Source organism: Psammomys obesus, unplaced genomic scaffold (genome assembly GCF_907164565.1).
Source record: "Psammomys obesus unplaced genomic scaffold, mPsaObe1.curated_primary_1811, whole genome shotgun sequence".
NCBI classification, from domain to species: Eukaryota; Metazoa; Chordata; class Mammalia; order Rodentia; family Muridae; genus Psammomys; species Psammomys obesus.
Genome location: NW_026592118.1, coordinates 15490788 through 15516433, shown reverse-complemented (window position 1 = coordinate 15516433; position 25646 = coordinate 15490788). Strand labels below are relative to the sequence as shown.

The window sequence follows — 25646 nt, the reverse complement described above, 5'->3', positions numbered from 1 at the left end:
AAATGAGAGAACTGAGCCATAGAGCCAAAGTCCTTTACTTTCCACTTCTGGAACTGTAACAATCTTTAGCCATGTCAAGACTCAGCTCAGGCTATAAGCACCTGTCTCCTCTAACTGGGACTTGCCCTAGCCAGCCCCCTATTCCCTCTTTCCAAAGCCTGGAAAGAAGCTCTCTGTCCAACCACCTTCCCTAAGCTGACTAGAAAGAACCTTACAAAGTATTTTTTATCTGAGAACAGTTATTGGAAGTGCTGTCACAGGTATAAAGATAGGCCAGTGGTCTTCCAGGGCATGAGACTACCAATCTCAGCAAAGATCTTGTGACAAATGTGACAGAGACACTAAGATCGACGTAGAGGGATGTTCTAAAATACCTCTCAAGTCATATTTAGCAAACACTGTTTGAATGACCGCTCTAACCAAGCCCTAGCTTTTCAGGTAAAGGGAGAAGGAAGTGTGGGGTGGGGGTGGGGTGGGGAAGCCCCAGTCCTAAGCAGCGATACCGATTTTGGCTGGCTACCTAACATGTTTACAGAAAGAAGGCCAGCTTTGACAGATGAAAATGGTAGTCTTCAGAGGAAAGGATTTCCGAAACCAGTGACCCAAGCTCACAGAACCATGAGGACTCCTCATAAGGCAAGTAGCTCACACTGATGGTCACCGACCCTGAAAAGACTCATGACCTCATAAATGTATGGCCACCAAGGGACCTGATGTGTGTGTTGGGCCCGGGAGGTGGGGAACAAAACATAAAAGTCACCACAGGTTGCTGGAGCCCTGAGTTTGCTTAGGAATAAACTGGCTGAATGGCAGACTTGTTTTTCTGCTCAAGATGCCATGGGGTCACACCCTTGGAAAGGAAGGAGTAAAAGGACAAACAACAATCATAAACAGTAATGATTTTTACGAGGAAAGCAGGCCCCAGCACTACTGAGGTCAGATCCTACAACCCAAGCATCAGAGGGAAGCCTGGAGGTGGTTTCAGTCAGCCAATAAAACCATGAGGTTCAAAGGGGTTTTGAGCCCCTTAAGTTTTATTCCGTATACTGTTAATGAACAGGAAGCATGTAGTAAATTATAAAGGCATATTTTAAAACAGAACATAATTAAAATATACTTGACTGTCAGAAAAAAAATCACACACATTTAATAAATGCTTCCAAACTCTGCCACTTACATCCCTTTTTATTCTTTAGTTTTATCATTCTTGCTCCAGTATCTGGCACACAGTAAATCTTCAATAACTACAGACCACTGTTTTATTATACTCTAAAACACTGATATATGTGGACTAAAGACAAGGGCAGAAATAAACTGAAATGGAATCAACTCTGGAATGCATCTTCACTTTTATATGTGAATAAGGGAGGGCTTAGTGGTTTTGGAATTAATCCAAATCTTAAAAATAAGAAGACCATTGTATCTGAGATTCCTACCAACTCCAGAGCTCCTCCTTCTGGACTCACGTGGAAGCCTCCATAAGCCTTGGGAGTCTCTTGGTTTTGAAAATAATGATTTTCTCTATCCCAGACTTGTTTTCTCCCTTCACTGTCCCCTAGGAGCAAAGACTGCAAACTCAATGCTTCCCATAGCACTTGGAGCCCCAACTAAAATGTCCACAATGGGAACTTAGCACAACAGGCCAGCAAGGCCACCTCCCAACAATCCATGCTCCTACCGACATGCTGTCCATGCTGTCGGGTGTCTTGCCTCCTCATTCACAGATCACTTATCTCAGCACCTCCCACCTCCTCTCAATGGTCAAACCGAGCTGTCACAAACGATCTGCTCTCTAGCATGTGACTGATAAGCCTTCTTAGAACATTCCCTGTCTGGTTTGGAACAAAGCCTTACACTTCTGATTCTCACTGCTGACTACACAGGATTGACTGTGGCAATTTCACACTATGCCTGAGGCTACTGTGTAGAACCTCTGAAACCGGGAACCCATGGTTGGTCCTGCATGTCTAATCAAGGGTCAAGGGTGAGAACCACTTCTATGCTTTAAGTCATTAATCATCAGCAGAAAGGGGTTCAGGCATTTGGGAAGTTTCCCAAGGGTCTCTCTGGTATTCTAAAAGTTAAGCCATCTCGCACTAATCTTTTCTTCAACCAGTCAGACACTCTGCCCTACATAAGCGTCATAATCCTGAGGTAGATTATTTGCAGTACTGGATTGGGAAGGCTACCTTGCCACCTATAAAGGTGATAAGTCACAGACTTATAGTCTATTCACCTGAGGCTCAGTAATAGAACAATATCCAGCAGTCAATAGGAAAGTGCTAAGTGTTCAACAAATACTTGTGAAATGAACAAATGAAGAACAGGGCTCAAACTTCTAATTGCTTTCCATGGAAAATAGTGGTTTTCTTGGGTTTTTTGTTTGTTTGTTTGTTTTGTTTTGTTTTAAGATCCCCTTCTAGAAATAAAAAGAGAAGCAAAAGTAAACAACAGAAAGACTTACGTCAACAAAGCACACCCCCACTAACTGGAAAAGTCAGAGGGCAGCTGGGAGCTTAGAGTCTACAGCTGTATAAGGTAAAAGACTAAAATCCAGGCTCCCTTGCTCTGTTTAGGGTATAACACCAGCTGAGCAGCTACATCTCAAGCCTTCCAGCAAGGGATGACCACGTTGGTCAGACTCTGATCAAATGATGTAACATCAGTCACATACGGTGTTTCTGGAAGATTCCTCCTGCATCTTGCTGCATGAAGCCATCTGGAGCCCACACCCTAGGAATGGTGCTCCCTACACTAAGTCAAAACAGTTCAGTTTCGTACTTCTTACACATATAGGAGAAACAGATTTAAGCAATCTTCCAAACTGACCCAATACTAACCCTGTCCAATACAGCTGCCAGAACTGAAAAGTTTAAAAGAGCTCCTAAACAACAGCAGCTAAAGGTAGGGTCTGCATAAAGTCAAGAAGTTAGTAAGAGCCAATCTCAGGAGCCAACCAACCCACACTGGCTAAACCCCAAACAGGTAAGTACAACTGACGGTTCAAAATTACTAGCATTGACATAGAGACAGAGTTAGTCTTTTTTATTATTTATTGTTACTATTATTATTATTATTATTATTATTATTATTATTATTACTGAGACAGTGTCTCTTTCTGTAGCCTTTTGCTGTCCAAGAACTCACTCTGTAAACCAGTCTGGCCTCAGACTCACAGAGATCAGCCTGCCTCTGCCTCTTGAGAGTGCTGGGACTAAAGGTGTGTGCCAAGACCACCCCACTTTATTTTGCTTTCAACCAAATGTTTGTTTATTTGTTTGTTTTCTTTTCTAAGAAGCTATTAGGAGACATTCAATAAGCACTAGTTCCTTGAAAACAAAATTTACTCTTTTACATGGTTTTCAAATTGCACTACTTTAATTACTTAATGGTCTAACTTGAAATTATCCAAAGGACCCATCAACAGATAATCAATAAGATTAATTAACAAATTAATAATAAAATTCTATGTTTCAGTTATATGAAACAAAAAATATATGTGGTGCCTTGAGGATACTTTCCCTGCTTTGAAAAGGCGTTGTAAGTCCAGCCTGCATTTCATCCTTCTATAAAGAGTCATCTCCAGATAGGGGACCAACATAGTAGGAAGTTTTGGGGAACTTCCTACTATTCGAATCCACAGTCCAGCATCCTGAGAAGCCCTGGTCCTTCAAGTACCAATGCCTACTCCTCAGTAGCACAAAATGCATTCTTGTGCCAACAAAATTTATAAAAGTATGCGGTTTACACTAAATTGAAGATAAAACAGGACTTAAAATATCTGAGTGGCCCTGCAAAAAGAAATCACAATGCTGTGCATGACCATGCTTAGCCAAGAGAATGTTGCTGAGATCATGAAAAAAGTTTAATAGGTCAAATTCTTCACTGGAAGGATACTCAGCGTATGGGCATCAGCAGTAATCCCATTTTTTAAAAAGGCTACAAACAGCACACACACACACATTTACAGACAACAGTGAACAAAAGCTTACACAGAACACCAAGCCAAAACTAAGGAATCAACATTCCCTCAACAACATTACAAGGATATCACCTCTGTGAAATGCTAACAGCACAGTTTTGAGAGATCGTGACAAAGCTGAGCTTTTGTGAGAGGAGTAGATCTGCAAGCTGAAGAGGTTGAACCAAGCCCATACCCTCCAGGGTCTCTTCCCACTTGAATATCCCATGATAAAAGCCATCACATGTGTGACCTCCTTACAGGCAAAGCAAGTCAGGCCACAGAGCTCTGCGATGTTCCCAGGCTCTGAATCTGGCCAGAGGAGTCTAGACTGTCTATTAGCCATGCTCTCCCCTTAATTATCCTTGAATAGTTAAGATTAGATCTCAACTAAAAATCCTTAGAACAGCACTCAAAGAACATGCCCAGAACAGGGAAGAGAAACAAAAACATTCTACCTCAAGGTCAGGACTTTGTTTAGTAAAAAAAACAAAAAGTAATTTAAGTCCAGAAGCTCTTGAATCTTTAGTTCTATTAGCTACTTTAACTACAGTAGAAGAGAGGAAGCTTAGTTTTTTTCATGAGCTTTCTAAGCAAACTAGAAAGCCACACACTTTAAAAAAGGCAACAAATATCATTGCAGGTTGAGCAAGGGGCTTCAAACACAGAAAATAACTTCCAAAACAAATTACTGTGGTCGTCTAATCGCTGTAGGCCAAGGTTCTGATAGAAGAAACAAGCGACCAGTTTAAGGACTGCTAGTAGTGCTTCTTTACCCTCATAATTTTATTCTTACACCTGGGGAGGATTACAAGATCACAAAGAATTCATCAGACATTTACTCTCTGGTCTGTATGTTAGTGTCCCTTAATATGGGAAGGTTCCTCCCCTTTCTCTATCTCAGTCTTGCTAGGCATCTTAAATTGGCCTGGAACTGTTCTATGTAGTCCAGTCTAGCCTCCTACTCACACTCCCTAGCCTGTCTCTCTCAACTACATGCTAGGATTATAAATATGTGCTCCCACCCCCAGCATTAGACCCGATAGGCTAGGGTCAGATGGAAGGGGAGGAGGACCTACACTATCAGTGGACTAGGGAAGAGAAGAGGGAAGGAGGGAGGGTGGGATTGAGAGAGGACAAGGGTGGGGCTACAGCTGGGGTACAAAGTGAATAAATTGTGTATAAATAAAAAAATTATATTAAAAAAGAATAGTTTTTCAATCACACTTTTGAATTATGCTGATCCATCTAAATCCAGTCCTGTGCCTCCACAGCCAATGACAATGACCATTCCCAACTTTTTATTCAGTGTAGGAATACAGTCTATATCATGTTGGCAATCTTGACTTGTCTGCTTGACTTGTCTAACATGAATCAGTTGCTGGCCTAACATCTCAAAGGATCTCAAATTCCTGCTTCTATCCACGGAACAGTATTAATAAACTCATGTATTTTACATCTACAAGATCAATTAAAAATAAACATTCAAAAATATCTTGGAAAATGATTAAGTTATAATACATTATTTAAGGTTAGTAGGAAGTAGGATGAGTATCACTGCTACAGTGTATACTCCTGGGGCAAGAACAGACATAATCTGTTGTAAAAGTCAATTAATAGAATAAATATATAACAATGGTTACTACATTCAAAAGACAAGCCAAGTAAAGCACGAAGTTATAGACATGTAGAATTCTTCAATACTGTAAGAGTTAGAGTGAACGATTACCTGAGCCTTATAGTGGAAATCACTGCGGTTGATGATTATCCCAATTTTATTTATACTTTCATAGGTTTTCAGGATGAAAATGTATACAGTCTAGCTCCCAAACAGTACTTCACTTAAAACACTTTTTACTTGTACTTATTTCTATCTAAAATACTAAGATAAGCAAGGCACTCCATACAGCCACATTCTTAGTCATACAGAATGAAAAGGAATGGAAAAATCCAGTAGAGCTACAGCTATGCACCACTGAGAGAAACATACACACACACATACACAGAGAGAGAGAGAGAGAGAGAGAGAGAGAGAGAGAGAAAACAAAATTAAAGTCAAAATATTAACTAAATTTCCATAAAAATACCCTTGGCTTTCTAAATACCTAAAGGAAAATAAAATTTATTTCAAACAAATAGAGATGGCTCACCAACTAAAGTATAACCAAAAGCTTACTAAATAAAACAACCCAGGCCTTATGACAGAATGCTTATATTAAAACGTCTTCAAATAGTCATACTGAACAAACTTTAAAAATCAGTTTTGGAATGTAAAATCTGTCCAATCCAATCTGAAATTGTGAGTGGAAATGGAAAAATGATAAATATACTAATGATTTTGTCTGTTGGATACCTGCTATATAATTCATGAAGCCAGCAAATCTGCAAAAATGTTAACAAAATAAAACCTTTGGAAATTATGGCTGTATTTCCAGTTGACTTATACCTGTTTTAAACCCTCAATTCCTCTTAGATTCTGATTTTAAACACATATATTTGCCCTAAAATTCTTTAACAGAGCTAGTATTTCCTTACATCAAAAATCAAACTATTTAAAGAAAAATACAGACTGTTGTAAGATACAAGTAACCAATCTTTTAAAGATTATGTAACTTACTTCTAAACCGTGTCAGTACCACTAACTCCAGAAAAGGTACTGTTATACTTCCAAAAATAAATAATAATGAAATAATAAGGATGAAAATTGTTTCTTAATTTCCAGGGAAGTGTGTTGCAAGAGTGCCTTTCTGACTTCATGCTAAACCAAAACCAACCATGCAAGCCACACATAAAGCAGCTCACAATGAGGGCAAAGGGAAAAGTCCCAGACTTTTTAGAGGTTGTTGACTTTTCTCGTTCCCTTAATGATGTCTGGGTCTGAGTGAGTGTTACACATCATCCAGGTTCGTCTGGAGACCGTGAAAGCATATTCACAACTAACAGGGCCATACCGCGCTCCTTGGGAAAGGAGTCCATCTACCCCCGCCTTCAGTAATACCCGATCTAAGGAGCAAGCACCTGGACCAAAACAGATAGATGATGGATAAATAGACAGACAGACAGACAGACAGATAGATAGATAGATAGACAGATAAAAAGATAGACATTAGATAGATAGATAGATAGATAGATAGACAGATAGATAGATGATGGATGGATGGATAGATAGATAGAGAAATCGTCTCTCGCCACTCTTCCCCATCCTGCCTCGTGGTTTTCCTCATTCTGTGGTTAAGTAAGTTACACTTACTTTAAGAAAAAAAAGGCAAGGCTGCTTTGGGGATAGCTTTTTCAGAAGATAAATATTACAGATAAAGCCGGAATAAGTTGCTCTGAGTAAGTTGCGGACCCCATTCATTTACATACAGCCAAATGAAGATACACCCACTTGTATTCCTATCGTGAAGCTGCAACCCGGGAGTCCGCAGAAATGGTGGCATCTTAAATCCCAAATACAGCTACCCTCCTCTAGACGCCTAAAAATACGGTCCGCCTTCACCCAAGCGGATCCGGAGCTGCAGGCTCCGCAACTCCAGAGGTGCGATAAATCCAAAAGCAGCCTGCCACTCACAAGTGCCGCAGCTCCAGGAGGAAGCAAGGCTTGCGGGCTGGAAACCTACTCGAAACCCGCTGTACTTCACCGAGGTGTCCAAACAGCCCCAGAAAGGCTGCTCCACGCCGACACCGGGACGAAGGAGCAAACCCGAGAAGGAGAACCGCGGCCGCCAAACCGCCTCCCGCGAGGAACAAGGATAACAGCAGGGAGGCTCCCAGGCAGGCACTAAGGTTCCCCGGGAGCCTAAGCGCTGCGCAGGGGGGCGGGGCCATGGCGGGGGGCGGGGCCTGGCGGGGGAGGCGGGGTTAGGGGTGGGAACGAGGTTAGAGGGCGGGCTGGAGCGGAGGCGCTGAGTGGAGCGAGAGCTGGGGGGCGGAGCCAGTCCGCGGGGGCGGGGCGGAGGGGCGGGGCGGAGGGGCGGGCTCACCTTGCGCCGAGGGCGACCCGGGCCGCGCGGCGCCGCGTCTCCTCCCTGGAGGGCACGGACGCCGCGGGCCAGCTTGCTCCCGAGCCGCGGCAGGTGGCCCGACGCCCTGCGCCCGCGTCTCTTCGCCCTCGGCCCCGCCACCCCAGCTCCGCCGAGGGCGCCAGCAGCTGCAGGCAGCGCCTCATCGCGCGCCGCCTCGCCGGTTTTTGGTGTTGGCCGTCGGCTCTGACCGTGCGGTCCCAGGCCGCGGCCGGGTCCTACCCGGCGCCGGCGCTGCCCGGCCTTTACCAAGATGGCTGCCCCGCGGGCGGAGGCCTCGAGGCCATCTTGGTAAAGTCAACGCAGCGAGTAGAACTGATGTGCAGACCCCTCGGACTATGGCCGGATTGGCTCCGCGCCTTCCAAGTCACGTGAACACATACCTTGACACCAGAGACAGTTGTTAAAACTAGTACAATCCCGTGGCCAATGGGCCTGTCGCGACCCACTACGTAGAAGGGCACCGGCGCTCCGTCTTTGGTTCCAGGGACACTAATTACAGATTTCTAGATAAGTACTGAGTATCCATGGCTCCACTACCCTGTGTGTTGAGTTACGTTTAAAATTAATGCCAGCCTTTTGGCGCATGGGGTTCCAAGTGTGTGGTTTTCTGAAATCTCGGGGTAAGACCGAAACACAAGATTGCGATTCCGAATTTAGCTGGTTGAAATTATTTCAAGAAGTAACTTAAAGGTCATAGCGAATTCAGCCATGAGTGGATGGAAGGGGAAAAAAACTGAAAGTCCTTCTGGGATATGGTCACAGAACAGAACCAAATATTTCTGTCTGTGATCGTGTGGGCAAAGATACGAAAAAGAAAAACCAGGCATTGATACAGCTATGATGGGAAAATGCAAACCAAACTGTAATGCATTTAGAAAGTGAACACAACACTGCAGAACGTTGTGTAGCTATACACTAGCTCCTCAGGGTAGCTTGCGGTTGTAATTGATTTTTTTTTGTTTGTTTGTTTGTTTTGTTGGTTTTAACTTTAGTATGCTTAACAGCTCTTTTGCACTTGGGTGGGACTGAATAATTCTTGGCGTGCATCAGCAAAATTTAAAAATGGGGAGGGGAGCAGCACTACAAACCCAAAGGAAAGGTTGAAATTACTGCTCCTATGCTCTTCTTACTGTTCTTTGCTAACGAACTTTAAACATGTCATTTCTTGCCCTTATTCCATCAGTCATTGTGAAAACATTTCATATACACACAAAAAGAAGCACTTTTATGCCGTTTGAGTAAGTTTCAGACACAATAATGCATAAATAATTTAGCCGACTCTTCTAAGAAGATTCCGGCTTGATAACCACAATAGCATTTTCATACCTGTAAGAGGACAGTATTGGCTCAAAACACCCAAGGTCAAGTTTTCAGCACAGAGAATTTATTTCCCCAGAGGGACAAAGGGCAGGGAATAAGAGACAAGGACAGGAGATAGGGGATGATGAAGAAGGGTAAGGAAACAAGGGAGAGGGGCAAGGGGTATTTGTCCCAGAGGAGGGCAAAGCCCTGCCTCTGGACAGAGAGGAGAGGGACGTGGCCCATAGGCAAATGATGGTTTACAAGGGTAAAATGGAAAACCCTGTGTTAGGATAAGGTGTTTAATTTTGATTGGGCATGTTAAGTCAGTGAGCCAAAGGGGGCTTTTGATTGCTGGACTTCAATAAGTTGATAGCTGGACCTTGGTAGTTGGCCTCAGGAGAAGGAAATGGCCAAATAAGGGAACAGAACTTTGTGGATAGCTTCAGAAATGTAATCTAACGGTTTTTTAGCAAGGCAGAGGGAATAAGGGAGAAAAGCCATGTTCACCACCTTCACCACCCTCATGCTGGCCAGAGTCCCTTCAGTACCTAAGAAAACAATGATTCCCTCCTGTTAGACTATACTCCAAGTTTCAGGATCAGACCAGAAAGTCTTGTAGCTGTTTCGGGGTATGAGGGAGGGAGGGAGTGTCACTGATCGTTTATGCATTTGCTGTTTGCTCCTTTGTTTCTCTGAGCTTACTAATACCCTATCCAGCCTACATATTCCATTGCTTATTTAAGTAAAAACCAACTAGAATATTTATCTGATATTTTATATATATATTTCTATCCAAAAAGGGCAAATGTGCTTTTAAGTTTACACACACACACACACACACACACACACACACACTAAAGTATTTTATGTGAGGGTCTTAGAATTGTCATTCTAGAAACACAGATGGCAGGAAATCTACCATGTGTTCCATTTGCAAAGTCTTTGAAGGTCCTTTCAAGGACTGAAGGAGAAAGTTTCAGTGAATTAGAGGGGTCTGTCAAGCATTATGCTTGGAGGATTCTATCTATGTCTCATTAGTCCAGCACAGACTATACCAGGGTCCTAGAAAAGGGTTTAGTTTACACAACCCTAGCATGTTTTTTTCTTAAAAAAAAGCAAAAGTTTCTTTTGACTTGTCACCAAGTTCATAGAGCAATCACCTCAGCACAAGAGTCTATGGGTTAGAAAATGGAGTGAGCCTTAGTGTACATCTATCATGAAGAGCTAAGTTCTCAGAGGGCGTTTCCTCAGGAGCTGCTGTTTTAGATAAGCAAGTTCCATGTGTGTGTCAGGAAAGCCTAGGACGGGTGACTATTCGTAGCACACACTATTCAGTAAGGCTTATTCCCCTACCTGTCAAATACTACAGAAGTTTTAGAATTTTGGAAGAATTAGTTGTTTTCCCTAACACATAAAAAGAAGCAAATCGGTACAGCAAATTCTATCATGCAAGGCAAAACCTCTCCCGTGTGCTTTCCTTCACTTGGAACAAAATGAACATTGCACCCTAAGCATTTTACTCAGGGTTTATTTTTAGACTCTGACCCGCCGAACTGCGTGAGCTTTATTTGTCTTTCCTATTTATGTCACCCTTAGGAAGTGGAGCCCTCGGAGCGTAATGGTAACTGTTTGTTTTCTAAGTTGCTGATTTTTAAATGTTAATGTCATAAAAGAGAGGAGTACATTAGCACAAGTCCCTAAAAGTGGCTAATAGCCAATGTCGTTTTTTTTCCGAAGAACAACACAAGAGAACTATTTCTAGAAAACTCTAACTTAGTCTGTATTTATGGAACTACCCACTCAAATTAAAGGCTTATTAACTATTTACAAATACAGGCAAGGGGCAAAGAGAAATCCCAAAGTTTAGTGGGAAGAAATGGGAAGGAATTGGAAAATGGGGGGAGTGAGTATATTCAAAATATGTTGTACACAATTCTCAAAGAATTAATAAAAATGTTTAAAACACGTAAAACACACACATACCGCCAAGTGACAACAGGGAGGCAGGTAGACAGCTAAAATTCTAATCACTGCTTTTCAGTTACCTGTCTTTGACCTGAGCAAATATCCCTTCTGCCTCCTTAGCGCTCTTTGTCCTAGTCCTCCATTGTAGTTGTAACGCTGTTAGTGTAAGAAATGGGAGGGGCTGATACATAAAGGCGGGTGCTGATAACAGGGCTTTGTACTGTTTTGGACCATTAGTCAGCAACTATTGGCAAAAGCTCATATGACTTCTATTTGTCTCAAGCTTTTTTAAAGAACAGTTTCAACACCCATAGAAATGCTTTTTCTTTTTACTGTGGAAAAAAAAAAAAGCACATAAAAATTCACTATCCTAATCACCTGAAATGCACAGCTCAGCAGTTCTGACAGTTAGCAAGAGGACTCAGCAGGCAAAGGTGCTTTCCATGCAAGCCTGCCAACCTAACTAAGTTCAATCCCTGGAACTCAAATAATGGTGGAAGGCAAGAACTAATGCTACAGAGTTCTCCTCTGTTCTTCACCGTGGCACATGTGCCCCATCATGCGCACATACAATAATGATTTTTTTTTTTTTTTAAGTATTGTTGAATGGCATTTACTGAGCACATGGAGACTATGCTATAAGCTTTCTTCCCTGGCAAGATCAGAGCAGACCAAACTTCTCAGGTTTATCTGATTCTCCATAAACAGCCGTTTAGGAGCATTTCTTGTCTTGACTCCTCTCATCTACCTTGTGTTTCTATGTCTCCAGACACACATCGGTGCATATCTTCCCATGCCTCCAATTCAGAGACTCGGGTATTATTCTGTGCAGTAAGCTGCCTAATCCCCTCACCATCAGTAACCCAACAGACTCACCTCCTGACTTCTGGAATCTGTGAATGCGACCTTACACAGAAAAAAACTTACTCTGAGACAGTATGACAGCACAGAGACTGGAGTGATGCAGCCACAGCCAAGTAAGCCTCTAGCAGCTTCTAGAAAGAACCAGTTCTCCTGACAACTTGACAAGAGATCTGAAAAACCTGACTTCAGAGTATGGCCTCCAGGATGGTTGTGTGGTTGTATGTCATCAGGTTCGTGAGAACTTGTTTGAGCAGCATTCAAAACCCAGTGTATTCTCCGTTAAACAGTTTTTAAGTCTAACAATGGATTATAAAAAAACATTGTCCGATGTATAGTTCCCCCTTGCTGCTCCTGGTTGCTGTAGTGAGACAAGAAGTTGAAGATCTCCTGAACCGAGGATTGGATTGGCTCCAAGGAACCTGACGACCCTAACCAGCAGGAAGCAGCTAAGAGAACTATGGCCCCTCTCCCACTAACCCTTTCTCTCTCCCACCTAGTGTTAGGGTGTTGGAAAGGATTGGGGTGGAGTAGACAGAAAAAGATGTAAGAAACAAAGAGTTTTTAAGAAGTCTGCCAACACAATGTAAGGCTGGGGTAGTGTAGCTCAGTGGTACAGTACTTGCCTAGCATGTGTAAGTCCCGCACCACTGCAGCACACACAGGTATGACATGTACATAAATCTGTGATACAATATCAAGTTAACCTACAGGGTAGACTCGGGGCTGTAGATCTAAGCTCTCTAGTGACTCATGTATTGAGCTCAGTGAGGCCTAGTTTCTAGGCTTTGGGGACCAATTTTATAAGCAGATGTTAGGAGCTGTGATTGGATTGGTGGCCACAGAGAAGGCAGCAGAAGAGTGACATTGAGATTACCTTTGCTTCTGTCCTGAACAAGTCAGCTGCCCCAAGTCTGTTTCTTTCTCCTGTGAAAGAATGAGATTAATTTATATGACTTCTAAAAGTCATAGAGTTCTAAAATACAAGTCTGTTGTGAAAATGTTTTACCTGGGTTTTTACATCCACCTTTTATTGCTATTACAGTCCCCCTCCAGCTTCCCTACCCACAAAGCCATCTGTCAACCGCATACACATCTCTGCTTGTGCAAATGTCACTTCTATTTGGGACTTTCTTCCCATGCTTTACTCCCTGGACACTCAAATCAAGAATTGTTACCTTGGAGAGACTTCCACTTTCCCAAGTAGAATGTCATCTCTGTCTCGGCCTATTTACAGTCCTTTTAAGGCAGCTATCAAATGATAATCTGATTATTTCCATTTCTGGTTCTCTGACCACAATGTGAGATACTCATATGCAAATATTCTGATCCATATTTATCCCTCTCGCACCTACTTCTGTACTTGGCACAGACAGTTATGTCTCTGGACTGAATAAATAGATGAATGATTATTCTCTGAATTCAGAAGCGCCTATTTGGGGGTAGGAAGAGTGAAAAGTACCAAGGAATGAAGGGGAAGGACAAGGGAACAGGAAATGTGTGGTTCAACAAGACATCCAGAGTCCTGGAGAAGAGGAAGCTGATTTGTGTGATGATTTAATTCAAAGCTATCCTCAGCTACTCATTGTATATGCAATTTAGCATCTTTCTTGACCTTGCTTCAAAGTCAGTTTCTAAGTGTAGTTAACAGTATGAGTTACCTCTCAGAGCAGTCTGCTGATTAGAAGCTCTTAACTGGGATAGCTGGCAAGCGGCCATGTGTGATTTGTCAACTCTGCCCCTGAAGAGCTTTAGGCAAAGCCTTACAACTTTAGAATTTTATAGTAGCTAGTTAACAGTCTCCCTTGTGGACCTTTCTGGGTACGACTCATAAAACTGTATGCATTCAGTTTCCTTTCTAAGGCATTAAAAATAGCCTCTGAACCCCTTGAGAAACTCAGACATGTTTTCCTTTTTCTTAAGACAAGCAACAGAAGAGAACCCTATGCTGAAAATCTCCATCTAGTAGAAACAAGGCTGTAAAAACCTAGGTAAACTTTGAAACACAAACACACTTTTTTGTGTTTGCTGTTTTGCTTGAGGCAAGATCTTGGCTGGCCTAGAATGAGCCGTAAGGGCAGAGAGACAGAAACAGGGGGATGGGAGGAGGGCCCAACAGAGAACCAAAGCAGAGAGAAAGGGAGAGAGAGAGAGGAGAGAAGCAGGGGCCCTTTTATCCCGGGCTCCTGGTGGCAGTGGTCAATGATAACCCCACAGGTGCTTAAGTAACCCGGAATGGACTAGTGCATCAAGATTTATGACCTAACTGGACACAGAAGCTGAAAATAAACCCTTTCCCCCTTAGGTTATTTTTGGTCATGGTGTCTATCACAGCAACAAAAAGCAAACCAGAACATTGTTTTATTTTGAACTCTAGTTAGAGGTGGTTTGCAGGGGGTTTGCTTGGTGTTACCCCTAAGTGAAAAGCTGGTTGGGATCTGTCATGCTTGCCTACGGTAAGGAGTAAATGTGCTTACCGAGCAATAAACCAACCTTGAGTTTAGAGTTAGGTCAGCCGCCACTCTTTAATTCTGTGACTGTGGGCTATTATCTGCTCTGAGCCCTTCTTTTTCTCCCCGCTTCCTCATTTGTGAGATAGAGTAATAATTCTTATTTTGCACGGGTCAAAGCGGTTAGTCAGCTTTTCAAGATACCTGAGAAAATCAGCCTAAAGGAGGAGAGTTTCTTTGGGCGGACAGTGTCAGGGGCTTCAGTTCCTGGTTTCTTGTCCCCATTGCTGTGGGTCCGTAGCACAAAATATCATGGTGATGTGGACCTGGAGCAACAAAGCTAGTCACCTCTTGGCAACCAGGAAACAAGAGAGAAAGACAGGAAGGAAGTAGAAACAGAATATAACCCTCAAGGACATGTTCCCAAGGACCCTCCAACTAGGGTCTCTTCCTAAATTTCTGTCACTTCTCACTAGTCCATCAGATTATGCAGCCTTCACCAAATTAACCTCCTGACCAAGTAATAAAACAGCTACTATTATTTTGTTAAATAGATGTAACATGTTTATCAAATTGTCTTTTGAACGTATTTGCATGAGCCCATAGAGTACTGCTGCCAGCAGCTACAATCTGCCATGCAAGGAAACGTCCTTTTGTAAATGATGGGTGTACTGCAGAGACTCACAGTCACCAGTGACCCCTGAGAACAAGTGACTGTTGTTGCGGCATGTCTATAATCCCAGCACCCAGAGACAGGTGGATCACTTCAGAGGAGTTCAAGTGGTTAACGGTGAGTTCCAGGCTAGTCCGGGAAGCAAATAACTCACAAGTTTCAGGAAGTCCCTGATTTACAAGGCCTCTTTTTCTTCAAGGTTATATAAGCACAGTAAAAAAAAAAAAAAACTTCTGAGGAGGGAAACTCCTCCACCTGTTGATCTGCCTGCAAGTTGTTCACAGAGCCCCAGGGCTTGCTTTCATGACTCATTACCCACGCTGAGTTCTCTCAGTGATCCAGCTGTCTTTGAGTTAGCCACAAGTAACCCCAAGAAACTCCATTTAGCTAAGATGGGCCTTGGTGGCATGTTACATTAGTCTGTCACTGGTTCCTTATCGGGGTGACTTGATGTTTGTTGATGTCTCCCCAGGAATAGCATCATCACACAGCAGTAAGTGCTCTCTGTAAATGTAAGTATCTTATAAAGGGTTCTTGGCCGTGCTTTGGGGGATATTTTACCCCCTCAGCTCACTAGCCCACTCCTATTCTTCAGTGTGGTTTCTCTTTCTCAGTAAATTGTCTTTTTCCACAACCATGTGGACATTTTCACTCTTTCTCTGAAGCCTCCCACCTTCCACCATACAAGCTGCTTGCTGACCCCATTTCTGGACCTGCCTGTGCTTTTCCACCCTAAGAGAAGACACGCCTTTCTCTCTCCTCCCCCTCCTGGCAGCTGCTGAGATTTACAGGTTATAGGCTCTGTCATTGTTTTCTCTCTAAACTCTAACAAAGTGATCCTCAAGTTATTTTTGAGTCCACCTTAAAATCCTTTATTGACAAGATTAGGAACCCATGAAAGGGAACCCCAAGGTCCAAGTAACAAAACCCCCTGAACAGCTGGACTTCCTGTCCACTCCATTCTCCTTTGAGAACCAGACGTCTGCCATGTTCCCACCAGCCGGAGGGTTTGTGCCTTGCCCAGCATCAAGCCTTTCTCTTTGTGATCCTCTTGTCACATCTCTCAGCCTCCACAGGAAACAAGGAAAATGAAAGACAACAGTCTTGATCATGACACCAGTTCAGCAATGCGGCCCCCTCACTACCTCATAGCCACCATCCCTTACCCCCATCCACTGCCTAGATTTCAAGTAGTGCTCACTCTGGATTCCCAAACTGTATTCCTTAGCAATTGGGTTACTTCCTGGTTACTTTCAGTTAGAATTTCCTGCACTAGGCTTGACCAGTGTCCCACCTCCCTTAACTTCCTCCTGGCACCTGTTCTCTGAGCAGCTTCTAACCCAGCTGTAGAATCTAGCTCCTGGATGGTGCTTTTTCCTATCAGCAGAAGTATCAGGAGGGTAAAACTAACATAGGAAAGCCTTTAATTGACGGTCATGTTAAGGGATATAAAATCTGATTAATCTTGGTCCTATCAATTCTAAAATGATAAGAAATGCTGCCAGTAAAAATTAAAGTGCTTTGGATTGTAGGTCCCTCATTGCTTCGGTGGAACTTTTAAATTAGCCTGGAATTTTCACATACTACAGAGCTAGGGAGTTCAGCCTACTCCTTGCAATTAACAGTTCACTGAAGGCATGGTGTTGCGATGCTGCCAATTTTCAGAAAACACAGCTGTCAGCTTCCTGTTGACTTGGTCTGTGGGCTAGTGAGGAGAAGCAGGCTTAGCTAGTGCTGTTTTGTTAACATCAACCTAGAAGTAACAACCCAACTCAAACCCAACAACTCACTGGCTCAATCACCCTTCTTCCTGATGATTCATCCCGGAAACTTTAAGTACCGTGTTGTGGTTTGAGTATGAAATGGCCCTCACAGAGGCAAGAGCCATACCTACCTTTTTGGAATATTAGATTTATGCTCATTTATGAAATGGAGCTGATACATAATAGTATCCCCTAACACTTCTCCTAAAGAGTATTAAGATAATTCAGTGATGAAAGTTGCAAGTATACAGTATACCTCCTAAAGGCCGATTAGGGGTCTGGAGAGTTCAATGTTTAATTATGTTGACTTCATTATGCAGATACTTGGTCCCCAGCTGGTGGCACTATTTTGGGAAGCTGTGGGAACTTTAGGAGTTTAGCAGAACAGGCAGACCCATTAAACATGTTCTTGGCAGCTACCCCTCCGCCTGAGCTCCCCCTCATCTGTGCTTGCTGACAACAGCGGCAAACTCTGCCCTGCTCTCGACCCTGCCTTCCCTGCCTTTCCAGCCATGATTGAAACCCCTGAAATGAGGAGCTGAACAATTGCTTCCAGGCATTTTGGCCACACTGAGACAAAGGTTACCAATAGGCAGTATTGTTTTTGTAATTCTTGTTCCTGATTGGTGGCAATAACTCAAACAGGGATGAAGACACTTGAAAGGAACATTATATATAATGAGATGATAGCCTTATTCTAGAAACTTCAAAAAATGCACTGAAGTATAAGTTACCATGCCTTCCAACGTACGCTAGCCCCCCTATGATGATTGCACTTGACTTTGAAAATGACTATGTAAGGCTGGTGCGGTAGTTCAGAGGTAGAATGTTCACCTAGCATGAGCAAGGGCCTGGCTTTAATCCCTAGTACTTTAAAAATTAAAAATAAAATCAATTTGCATGTAATGTATTTATCAGAAAACAACATTTTAGGAGGAGATAATAGTAAAGATAATGAACAACATTTATTGAACACTTATGAGCCAACCACTGGACGAAGAACTGGGCGTGCTGAGGCCATAACAACAGGTCTATAAAAAAAAAAAAAAAAAAAAAAGCTGGTCTTCTGGGACTCCAACAGAATCAATAAAATGACTGTCAACTGCTGTCATTAGATTCAGAGCTTATCAAGACAGAAGCTTATCAAGGAGGAAGGAGGCAAGAAAGAAAGCTTTGTGATGGCTGCCACAGACTAGGCACAGAGTGAGTAAACGAAAGATTCACTTACTTCTCTCCTAGACACTTCCCTAACCTCTGTTTTCAAAGTCTGTTCTGATTCGTATTACTGTGAAGGTACTAACAACAACAGTATCAAAAATAATCTGTGAAATAGTACTGAGCCGATTTTATATTCCTACAGAGAACAGAAAGCCGAGCCAATGGGAAGGGCTTCAGCTCCAGGTAGGAGCCTCAGGGAAGGGAAGTGATACAGGGTTTTAAGGCCAAATCCATAAAACTTCCCAACATAATCCAGGTAGAATGTTGAGTCACAGACTGAGCGTTTCATCAGATGCTTTTCTGCTGTTCTAAACATGGCTCTGAAAGAAGCAGCCCTGGTCCCTTCCCTGCAGCCTCTACTGCTTCTGTCTTGTCAGGGTTTTACAAATCCCCACTTGAAGGCTTCACTCATAAATCAAGACCTCATAAGACAAAAGGTCTACAACTAGAAGTCTTTCAGATTCCAGAGTTTTGTGGAATGTGAATCTTTGCAGGAAAACTATGAGATACGTTGGAGAGGCCCCAAGCCTAACCACAGAAGTCATTTATGCTTCATTTATACTTTATGCATACCGCCTGATGAAATTATGTTCAAAGCTTTCACCTTTATTGTCACTGTGACAAATATGTGATCTGTAACAGTTTAAAGGAGGAATTCCTTCCTTTGGATCACCAGCTTGGAGGTGTGGGTCCATAACGAGGAGGAGGGCACAGCAGAGTACAAGCCATAACATCCTGGCAGAGGGGAGGAGACAGGAAGAGGTTAGTTGCACTCTCAAGGACACGCCTCCAGTGACCCACTTCCTCCAACCAGGCCCCCTCCTTCCATCACCTCCTAATAATGCCAGCGTATATGAATCCACCAAGGGATTTAACCCACCGATTAAACTAGAGCCATTAGGATCTAATGAGCTGTAGAAACACCCTTTTGGATGCACACAAAGATATGCTTCACTAATCCCCCAAGTCATTCTCCATCTAGTTGAGTTGGTAAGACTAATTCACCATCATGATGATTTTTTAGTAAGACCATGTTTTGACTATGACTTGTCACCTGATGTCAGACATGGAGTTTTCAATTTGTGGTATCATGCTGATCCTTAAGAACTTCCAGACTTTAGGACATTTGAGATTTAGGGCTTGGGCATTAGCAATACTCAGCTTTTATTAACCTCATTACTAGATGACTATACTGTAAGAACTGAAAGAGTTGGAGAGATGGCTCAGTGGTTAAGAACACTGTCTGCTCTTCCAGAGGTCCTGAGTTCCATTCCCAGCAACCACATGGTGGCTCCATAGTAGGATCCTATATACAGTAGAAGTAAGCCATCCTATAGTAGGATCTGATGACCTCTTTTGGTGTGCAGGTGTACATGCAGATAGAGCATCCATATGCTTAAACTAATCAATCTTTAGGAAAAAAAATAAAAGAACTGAAAGAAAAAGGGATCATAGAAAACTGTAAATAACTGTATCCATTGTCTAATTACTTTATGGATTTGATATTTGTGTTTCCCTCAAAATTCACAAATTGAAAATCTAGTTTCCACTAAGATAACTGAAATGCTCTAGCTGGCTGGACCGTGGCAAACACAGGCCTCAGCATGGCAAACATGGCATGCACTGACTGGTTTTGCCTTTTACCCTTTCCCCTTGATAAACCATTAGATCACATTCCTAAAGCTAGCTGGCAAGGTTTATTCCCTTGTTTGGTCACTGACTCATTCCTGATCCTGATCACTTAGGTCCAACTATCAAAACACCAAGCTCCGGTCATAAGTTTATTATTTGACTTACTAAAACCCCCAATCAGAACCAAACCAGTCCTAGGTCATTCCAGCACAGCCCCCCCTCCTTTCCCTCTAAAATGTAACACTTGCAAAGAATTTGCTGCTGTTTCTACCCGATGCAGATTCAGCCACCTTGTCTCTGCCTTGCTTAATAAAGGGTCTCTTTGCTTTTGGTTTGTGCTTGAAATTGACTTGGATGTGGTCTGTGCCTCATCCAGGGTCCAGAGGGGAGGGATAACCCGGTAGTACATGGTCCCACTTCAACGGTAATTAGAGATGGAGTCTTTGGGAGGGGGGTCATTAGATTTAGATGAGGTCATGAGAATGGACCTTTATACGGGGACTAGTGTCCTTTGAAGAGCAGATGGAGGCGGGCAAGCCTGACAACCCAGGGCCTACATGGTGAAAAAAGAGAACTGACTCCCCCAAATTGTACTCCGGCCTCCGTACATGAGCTATGTTGTGGTTTTGTGTGGGTGCAAGAAGATAGCGGTCTCCAGTCCAGCCTGAGAGTCCTTGCCAGATCTGCTGCTGCCTTGGTCTCTGGCCTCTCACCCTCCAGCCCTATGCCAGATTAGTGTTCACGCAGCCATTTCTAGCAGAGACTGCTTCACAGCAGACTTCCTGGCATTCCAGCACCTACGTCTAATGGCAATATCAACGGCCATGTTGCCATGGAAAGGGGTAAACGTTGTGGGCTCCACCCCTAGACAAAGAGCTACAGCCACTAATGACTACCGGTAGAAGAAAAACGAGCCTCACCCAGGGAGGGGCCACCTTAGTGGTCCGATAAGCTATGTTCTATGAAGCGTGGTCAGCCTTGAAACCGTATACACACAAACAATAAAAACAGATGCCACACGTTGTACTTATGTTTATTTGCACACTGATGTAATTACATTTTAACTAAGAACATGCTTTTAAAAAGAAAATGGAGCCAGGTGTGTGGTGACACATGTCTTTAATCCCTGCACTTGTGAGACAGAGGCAGTTGGATCTGCGAGTTTGAGGCCAGCCTGGTTTATATAATGAGTTCCAGGACAGCCAGTAGAGAGATCCTGTCTAAAAAACGAAAAAAGAAAAGAAAAGAAAAAAAGAGAAAAGGAAAGAAAAGAAAGAAGCGCTGGCAGGGTGGGAAGAGGAAGACAGAAACCTGCCAATGGCCATGCCTCACTTCCTGTGGGAGAAGAAAGATGCCCACAGCCATGCCCCCACTGCCTGGCTTGGGCAGGCCATAGACACACAGAGCCCCACAGAGCCTGACCTACCACCGCCTTGCAGGAGGCAGAGGTGTCTATGGACCTGCCCACTGCTATGTCACACGGGCAGGCTGTAAACACCTTGAGGCCCACTAGCTGCCACAGCCGCAGCATAGACAGGAGGTCGTCCAGAGGCCCGCCAGGCACGTGGTCCACTACAGTCTGCGAGTATGTGTGGTGGACGGACAGGAGAGAAAGAGAAGTGGAACAGTTAGAGCAGCAGAAGAGAGGGCTGGAGAAGCGAGGGTGGAGAGACAGCATGTGAGTGGACAGCCTGAGGCTGTCCCAACCAGAGCTGCCACTGAGGCCATCCCAAAATCTACATCATCTGTGGACTACTGGGGCACGTGAAAGGGTCAGTCCTGTTGACCCAAAGCTGCAGGATCTCCATGACACAGGCCAACAACAGGATAACTGGAGGAGTCGCAATGAGGACCCAATATTGATGGTGTCACAGACGCCAGAGACCTCGAACCAGACCAATGAGTCACTGCAATGAACATTGGCAAGTGAAGACGTATGGACAGAAGGGTCTAGCTGTGTGACACAGTCACACTCTAGTTTCCACAATGAGATGCTTTCTATGTTTTGTTTTGTTTTGTTTCTTCTTTGTGTGTGTGTGTGTTTTATTTGGGGACGGGGGAGACTGTAAGGGCAGAGGGCAGATATGAGGGGATAAAGAGAGGAGTGGGACTGAGGTGCATGATGTGAAACTCAAAAGAATCAATAAAGGTTTTTTTTTTTTAAAAGAAATGTTTATTGTTTAAACTACCCACTCTATGGTAATTTTACATAGTAGCAGGTTCTAAGACACATTTTTTTTCAGTTCATATAGAATAATAATATGGGTGTTATAGCAATGCAATTTCAAATGAAATATTTTTTTTTTTTACTTTATTTGTACTGATGTTTTCCCTGCATGCATGTCTGTGCACCTTGTGTGTGCCTGGTGCCCATGGTGACCAGAAGAGGGTGTTGGCTCTCCTGGAAATGGCGTTATAGATGGTTTTAAGTCAACGTATGGGTGCTGAAAATCAAACCTGGGTCCTCTGGAAGAGTAACCAATACTCTTAACCACTGAGCCATCTGTCCAGCCCCCAAATAAAATATTTTTAAGAAAAATAGATATACAAGAGTCAGACAAATCATCTAAAACAAATGATCTAACATAAATAATTTTTAGATCTAATCTAACATAAATAATTTTTGCTTACTGGCTGGTTGGTTTGCAGGTTTTGAGACAGGGTCTTACTGTGCGCCTCCAGCTAACCTGGAACTATGTGGATGAGGCTGCTCTTAATCCAAACGCTGGTGATCCTCCTACCTTTTCCCAAGTGCTGGGATTATAGGCATGCACCACCACACCTGGCATGAATATTGGTTTTAAAGAAAGCGCTTGCATTCTCTGTCTGTCTGTGTGTGTGTATATATTCCCAAAGGAAGTTTATTTATGAGCTACAAATAAGTGAGTCATTTTGTTCAACATTCCTCCATCCCTCCATTTTTAATGTGTGGAAAGGGTTTCATGAATCATTCAAGCCCTCTTTTTATGCCTGAGAAAGGTCTGCTTATCTTAGAAGTTGACTGATTTAAAACAGAGTGACAGGCCTATTTCTTGTGTCTTCTAATATTCTTGGTAGCTAATGTCTGAAAGCAGAAACTGTGTGGACCTTGCAGCATGGCCCTCCCTGAAGGAAAATCCTAAGCACTGGTTTCAAAAGCACGAGCTTTGCCAAATGAGCAGTGCAGCAATCTGCAGCCATTAGATTTCACTTTAAATCAGATTTTCTTACAATTAAAAATTACAAAAAAGAAAAAAAATACATCTCAACACCCTGAAGACTCTTCAGTCTAGTCTCAGTGATTAATCATGGAGCAAGAGAAAAAAAAAACACACAACTATTTTCAACTTAATTGGTTGGAAGGCAACCTATGGGATATAAAAAAAAAATGCAATTTAAAGTCCACTAATGAACAGCTCTACAAAAGAAACGCACACTGAAAACACTGTTTATATACATCATAAAGGATGTGGAAAGCAGAGTACTGCTTAATTCACACAGAACCTTTCCTGTCTTATTTGTTTGCTCTGTCTTTTCAGGTCTTATCTGCAGCTTCAGTGAGTGAAAGGCAGAGCTATTGAAGCACTCTTAAGCCCCATAGTGCATTTTTATTAAACCTTCCAGGCCAAATCCCAGACACTGCTGCTGGCACAATAGCCAGAGCAGAGCAAGAGTGAGTAATGTTTAGGCAGTTTGTCTTTGCAGAGGCTTTTATTTGTCTTTACAGAGTTATAGGCTCTGGGGATCAGTTAGGGCCTGACTGCCTGTGTAGCTAGCTTTTGTTATTTTCTAAAATGCATTTGGGAAACTCTGTACTAAGATTGAGAGTGGTTCAGAAAGGACACTACAGGTGAGGGTGCCGGCAGGAGACAAAACTGTTTTGGTCAAGCCAGAATAACTGAGCCAACAGGAAATCTAGTAGTTTGATACAGACACAAAGGACAATCCCTTAATGACACTTCTTAATACTTTTAACTTTTTTAAGCCACTAGGAGTCACTTACTATTGATTCATTCATCTTGACACTTTTTGAGGAGAGAGTTTTTCAAGAGACACTTTCTCTCAGGGCGTGGTGCCATACACCTGCAAGGCCAGAGCTCAGAAGGAAGCAGCAGAAGGGTTGCCACAAGTTTGAGGCCAGCCTGATCCACATAGCAAGGCCCTATCTCAGTCAAAAACATAAGATTTTCTGTTAGCTTAGTTACTGGGCTAGGCAAGACGTTTCTGTTGGTCTCAGGACAGAGGATGCGGTTAACCCAGCTCCTCTTCTTGAGCAGCATACTGTAAGGACTACAGATCCTGTCCAACCACCATCTGTGACTGCTAGAGAAGGCACTCTCAGAACAAACCTCCCACCCACGACATCACTGTTCCTCCTCTTATAAAAAAAAAAAGGCAGTTAAAACATCACTGAATTTAGATAATTTCTTCATACTCTTGTTTTATACCCATTATATGACGTGAGCAAGCACTTACTATCTCACTTATATACAATATACTGCAGGAAGAAATAGAAATGAAGTCTATAAATGTGTTATAAGAACAAGGAAGAGCCAGGCAATGGTGACACACATCTGTAACCCCAGAACTGGGAAGGCAGAGGCAGATAGATCTCTGTGTGTCTGAGGACAGCCAGGACTACACAGAGAAACCCTGTCTTTTTTTTTTTTTATTATAATCTTTTATTTATTTTTTATTAATTACACTTTATTCATTTTGTATCCCCCCATAAGCCCCTCCCTCCTCCCCTGCCGATCCCACCCTCCCTCCCCTTTCTGCATGCATGCCACTCCCCAAGTCCACTGATAGGGGAGGTTCTCCTCTCCTTTCTGATCTTAGTCTATCAGTTCTCATCAAAAGTGGCTGCATTGTCCTCTACTGTGGCCTGGTAAGGCTGCTCCCCCCCCAGGGGGAAGTGATCAAAGAGCAGGCCAATCAGATTATGTCAGAGGCAGTCCCTCTTCCCATTACTATGTAACCCACTTGGACACTGAACTGCCATGGGCTACACCTGTGCAGGGGTTCCAGGTCATCTCCACAAATAGTCCTTGGTTGGAGTATGAGTCTCTGGGAAGTTCCCTGTGTTCAAATTATCTTGTTCTGTTGCTCTGCTTGTGGAGTTCCCGTTCCCTCCAGCTCTTACTATTTCCCACTTCTTACATAAAATTCCATTCACTCTGCCCATCAGTTGGCCATCAGGCTCAGCATCTGCTTTGACAGTCTATACTGCAGAAGCTTTCAGAGGCCCTCTGTGGCAGGTTTCAAGGTGGTTTCCTGTTTTCTTCTGGCTTTCAGAGGCCCTCTGTAGCGGGTTCCGAGGTTGTTTCCTATTTTCGTTTTCTTCTGATGTCCATCCTCTTTGCCTTTCAGGATGGGGATTGAACATTTTAGTTAGGGTCCTCTCTTTTGCTTAGTTTGTTTAGATGTACAGCTTTTAGTGGGTTTATTCTATATTGTATGTTTATATGAGTGAGTATATACCGTGAGTGTCTTTTTGCTTCTGGGTCAATTCACTCAGGATGATCCTTTCCAGGTCCCACCATTTACCTGCAAATTTCATGATTTCCTTATTTTTCATTGCTGAGTAATACTCCATTGTATAGATGTACCACAGTTTCTGCATCCATTCTTCAGTTGAGGGGCATCTGGGTTGTTTCCAGCTTCTGGCTATTACAAATAAAGCTGCTACAAACATGGTTGAACAAATGTCCTTGTTGTGTACTTGCGCCTCTTTTGGGTATATGCCTAGGAGTGGTATGGCTGGATCTTGAGGAAGCGCTATTCCTAGTTGTCTGAGAAAGCGCCAGATTGATTTCC

The 25646-nt window shown here is 43.1% G+C and overlaps 1 protein-coding gene across 3 annotated transcripts in view; it reads right to left on the bottom strand.

Moving 5' to 3' along the window:
• Window positions 1-7733, bottom strand: part of Napepld (N-acyl phosphatidylethanolamine phospholipase D) — a 34267-nt gene extending 26534 nt beyond the window's left edge. The window contains exon 1 of one of the 3 annotated variants that reach the window (XM_055612590.1): window positions 7533-7733. The gene's annotated coding sequence lies outside the window, so the exon portion shown is untranslated. Of the gene's footprint in view, window positions 1-5690; window positions 5706-7349; window positions 7413-7532 lie in introns of those variants that run through there. The other 2 variants (XM_055612588.1, XM_055612589.1) reach the window with 2 other exon arrangements.
• Between the last annotated feature and the right edge of the window lie 17913 nt (window positions 7734-25646).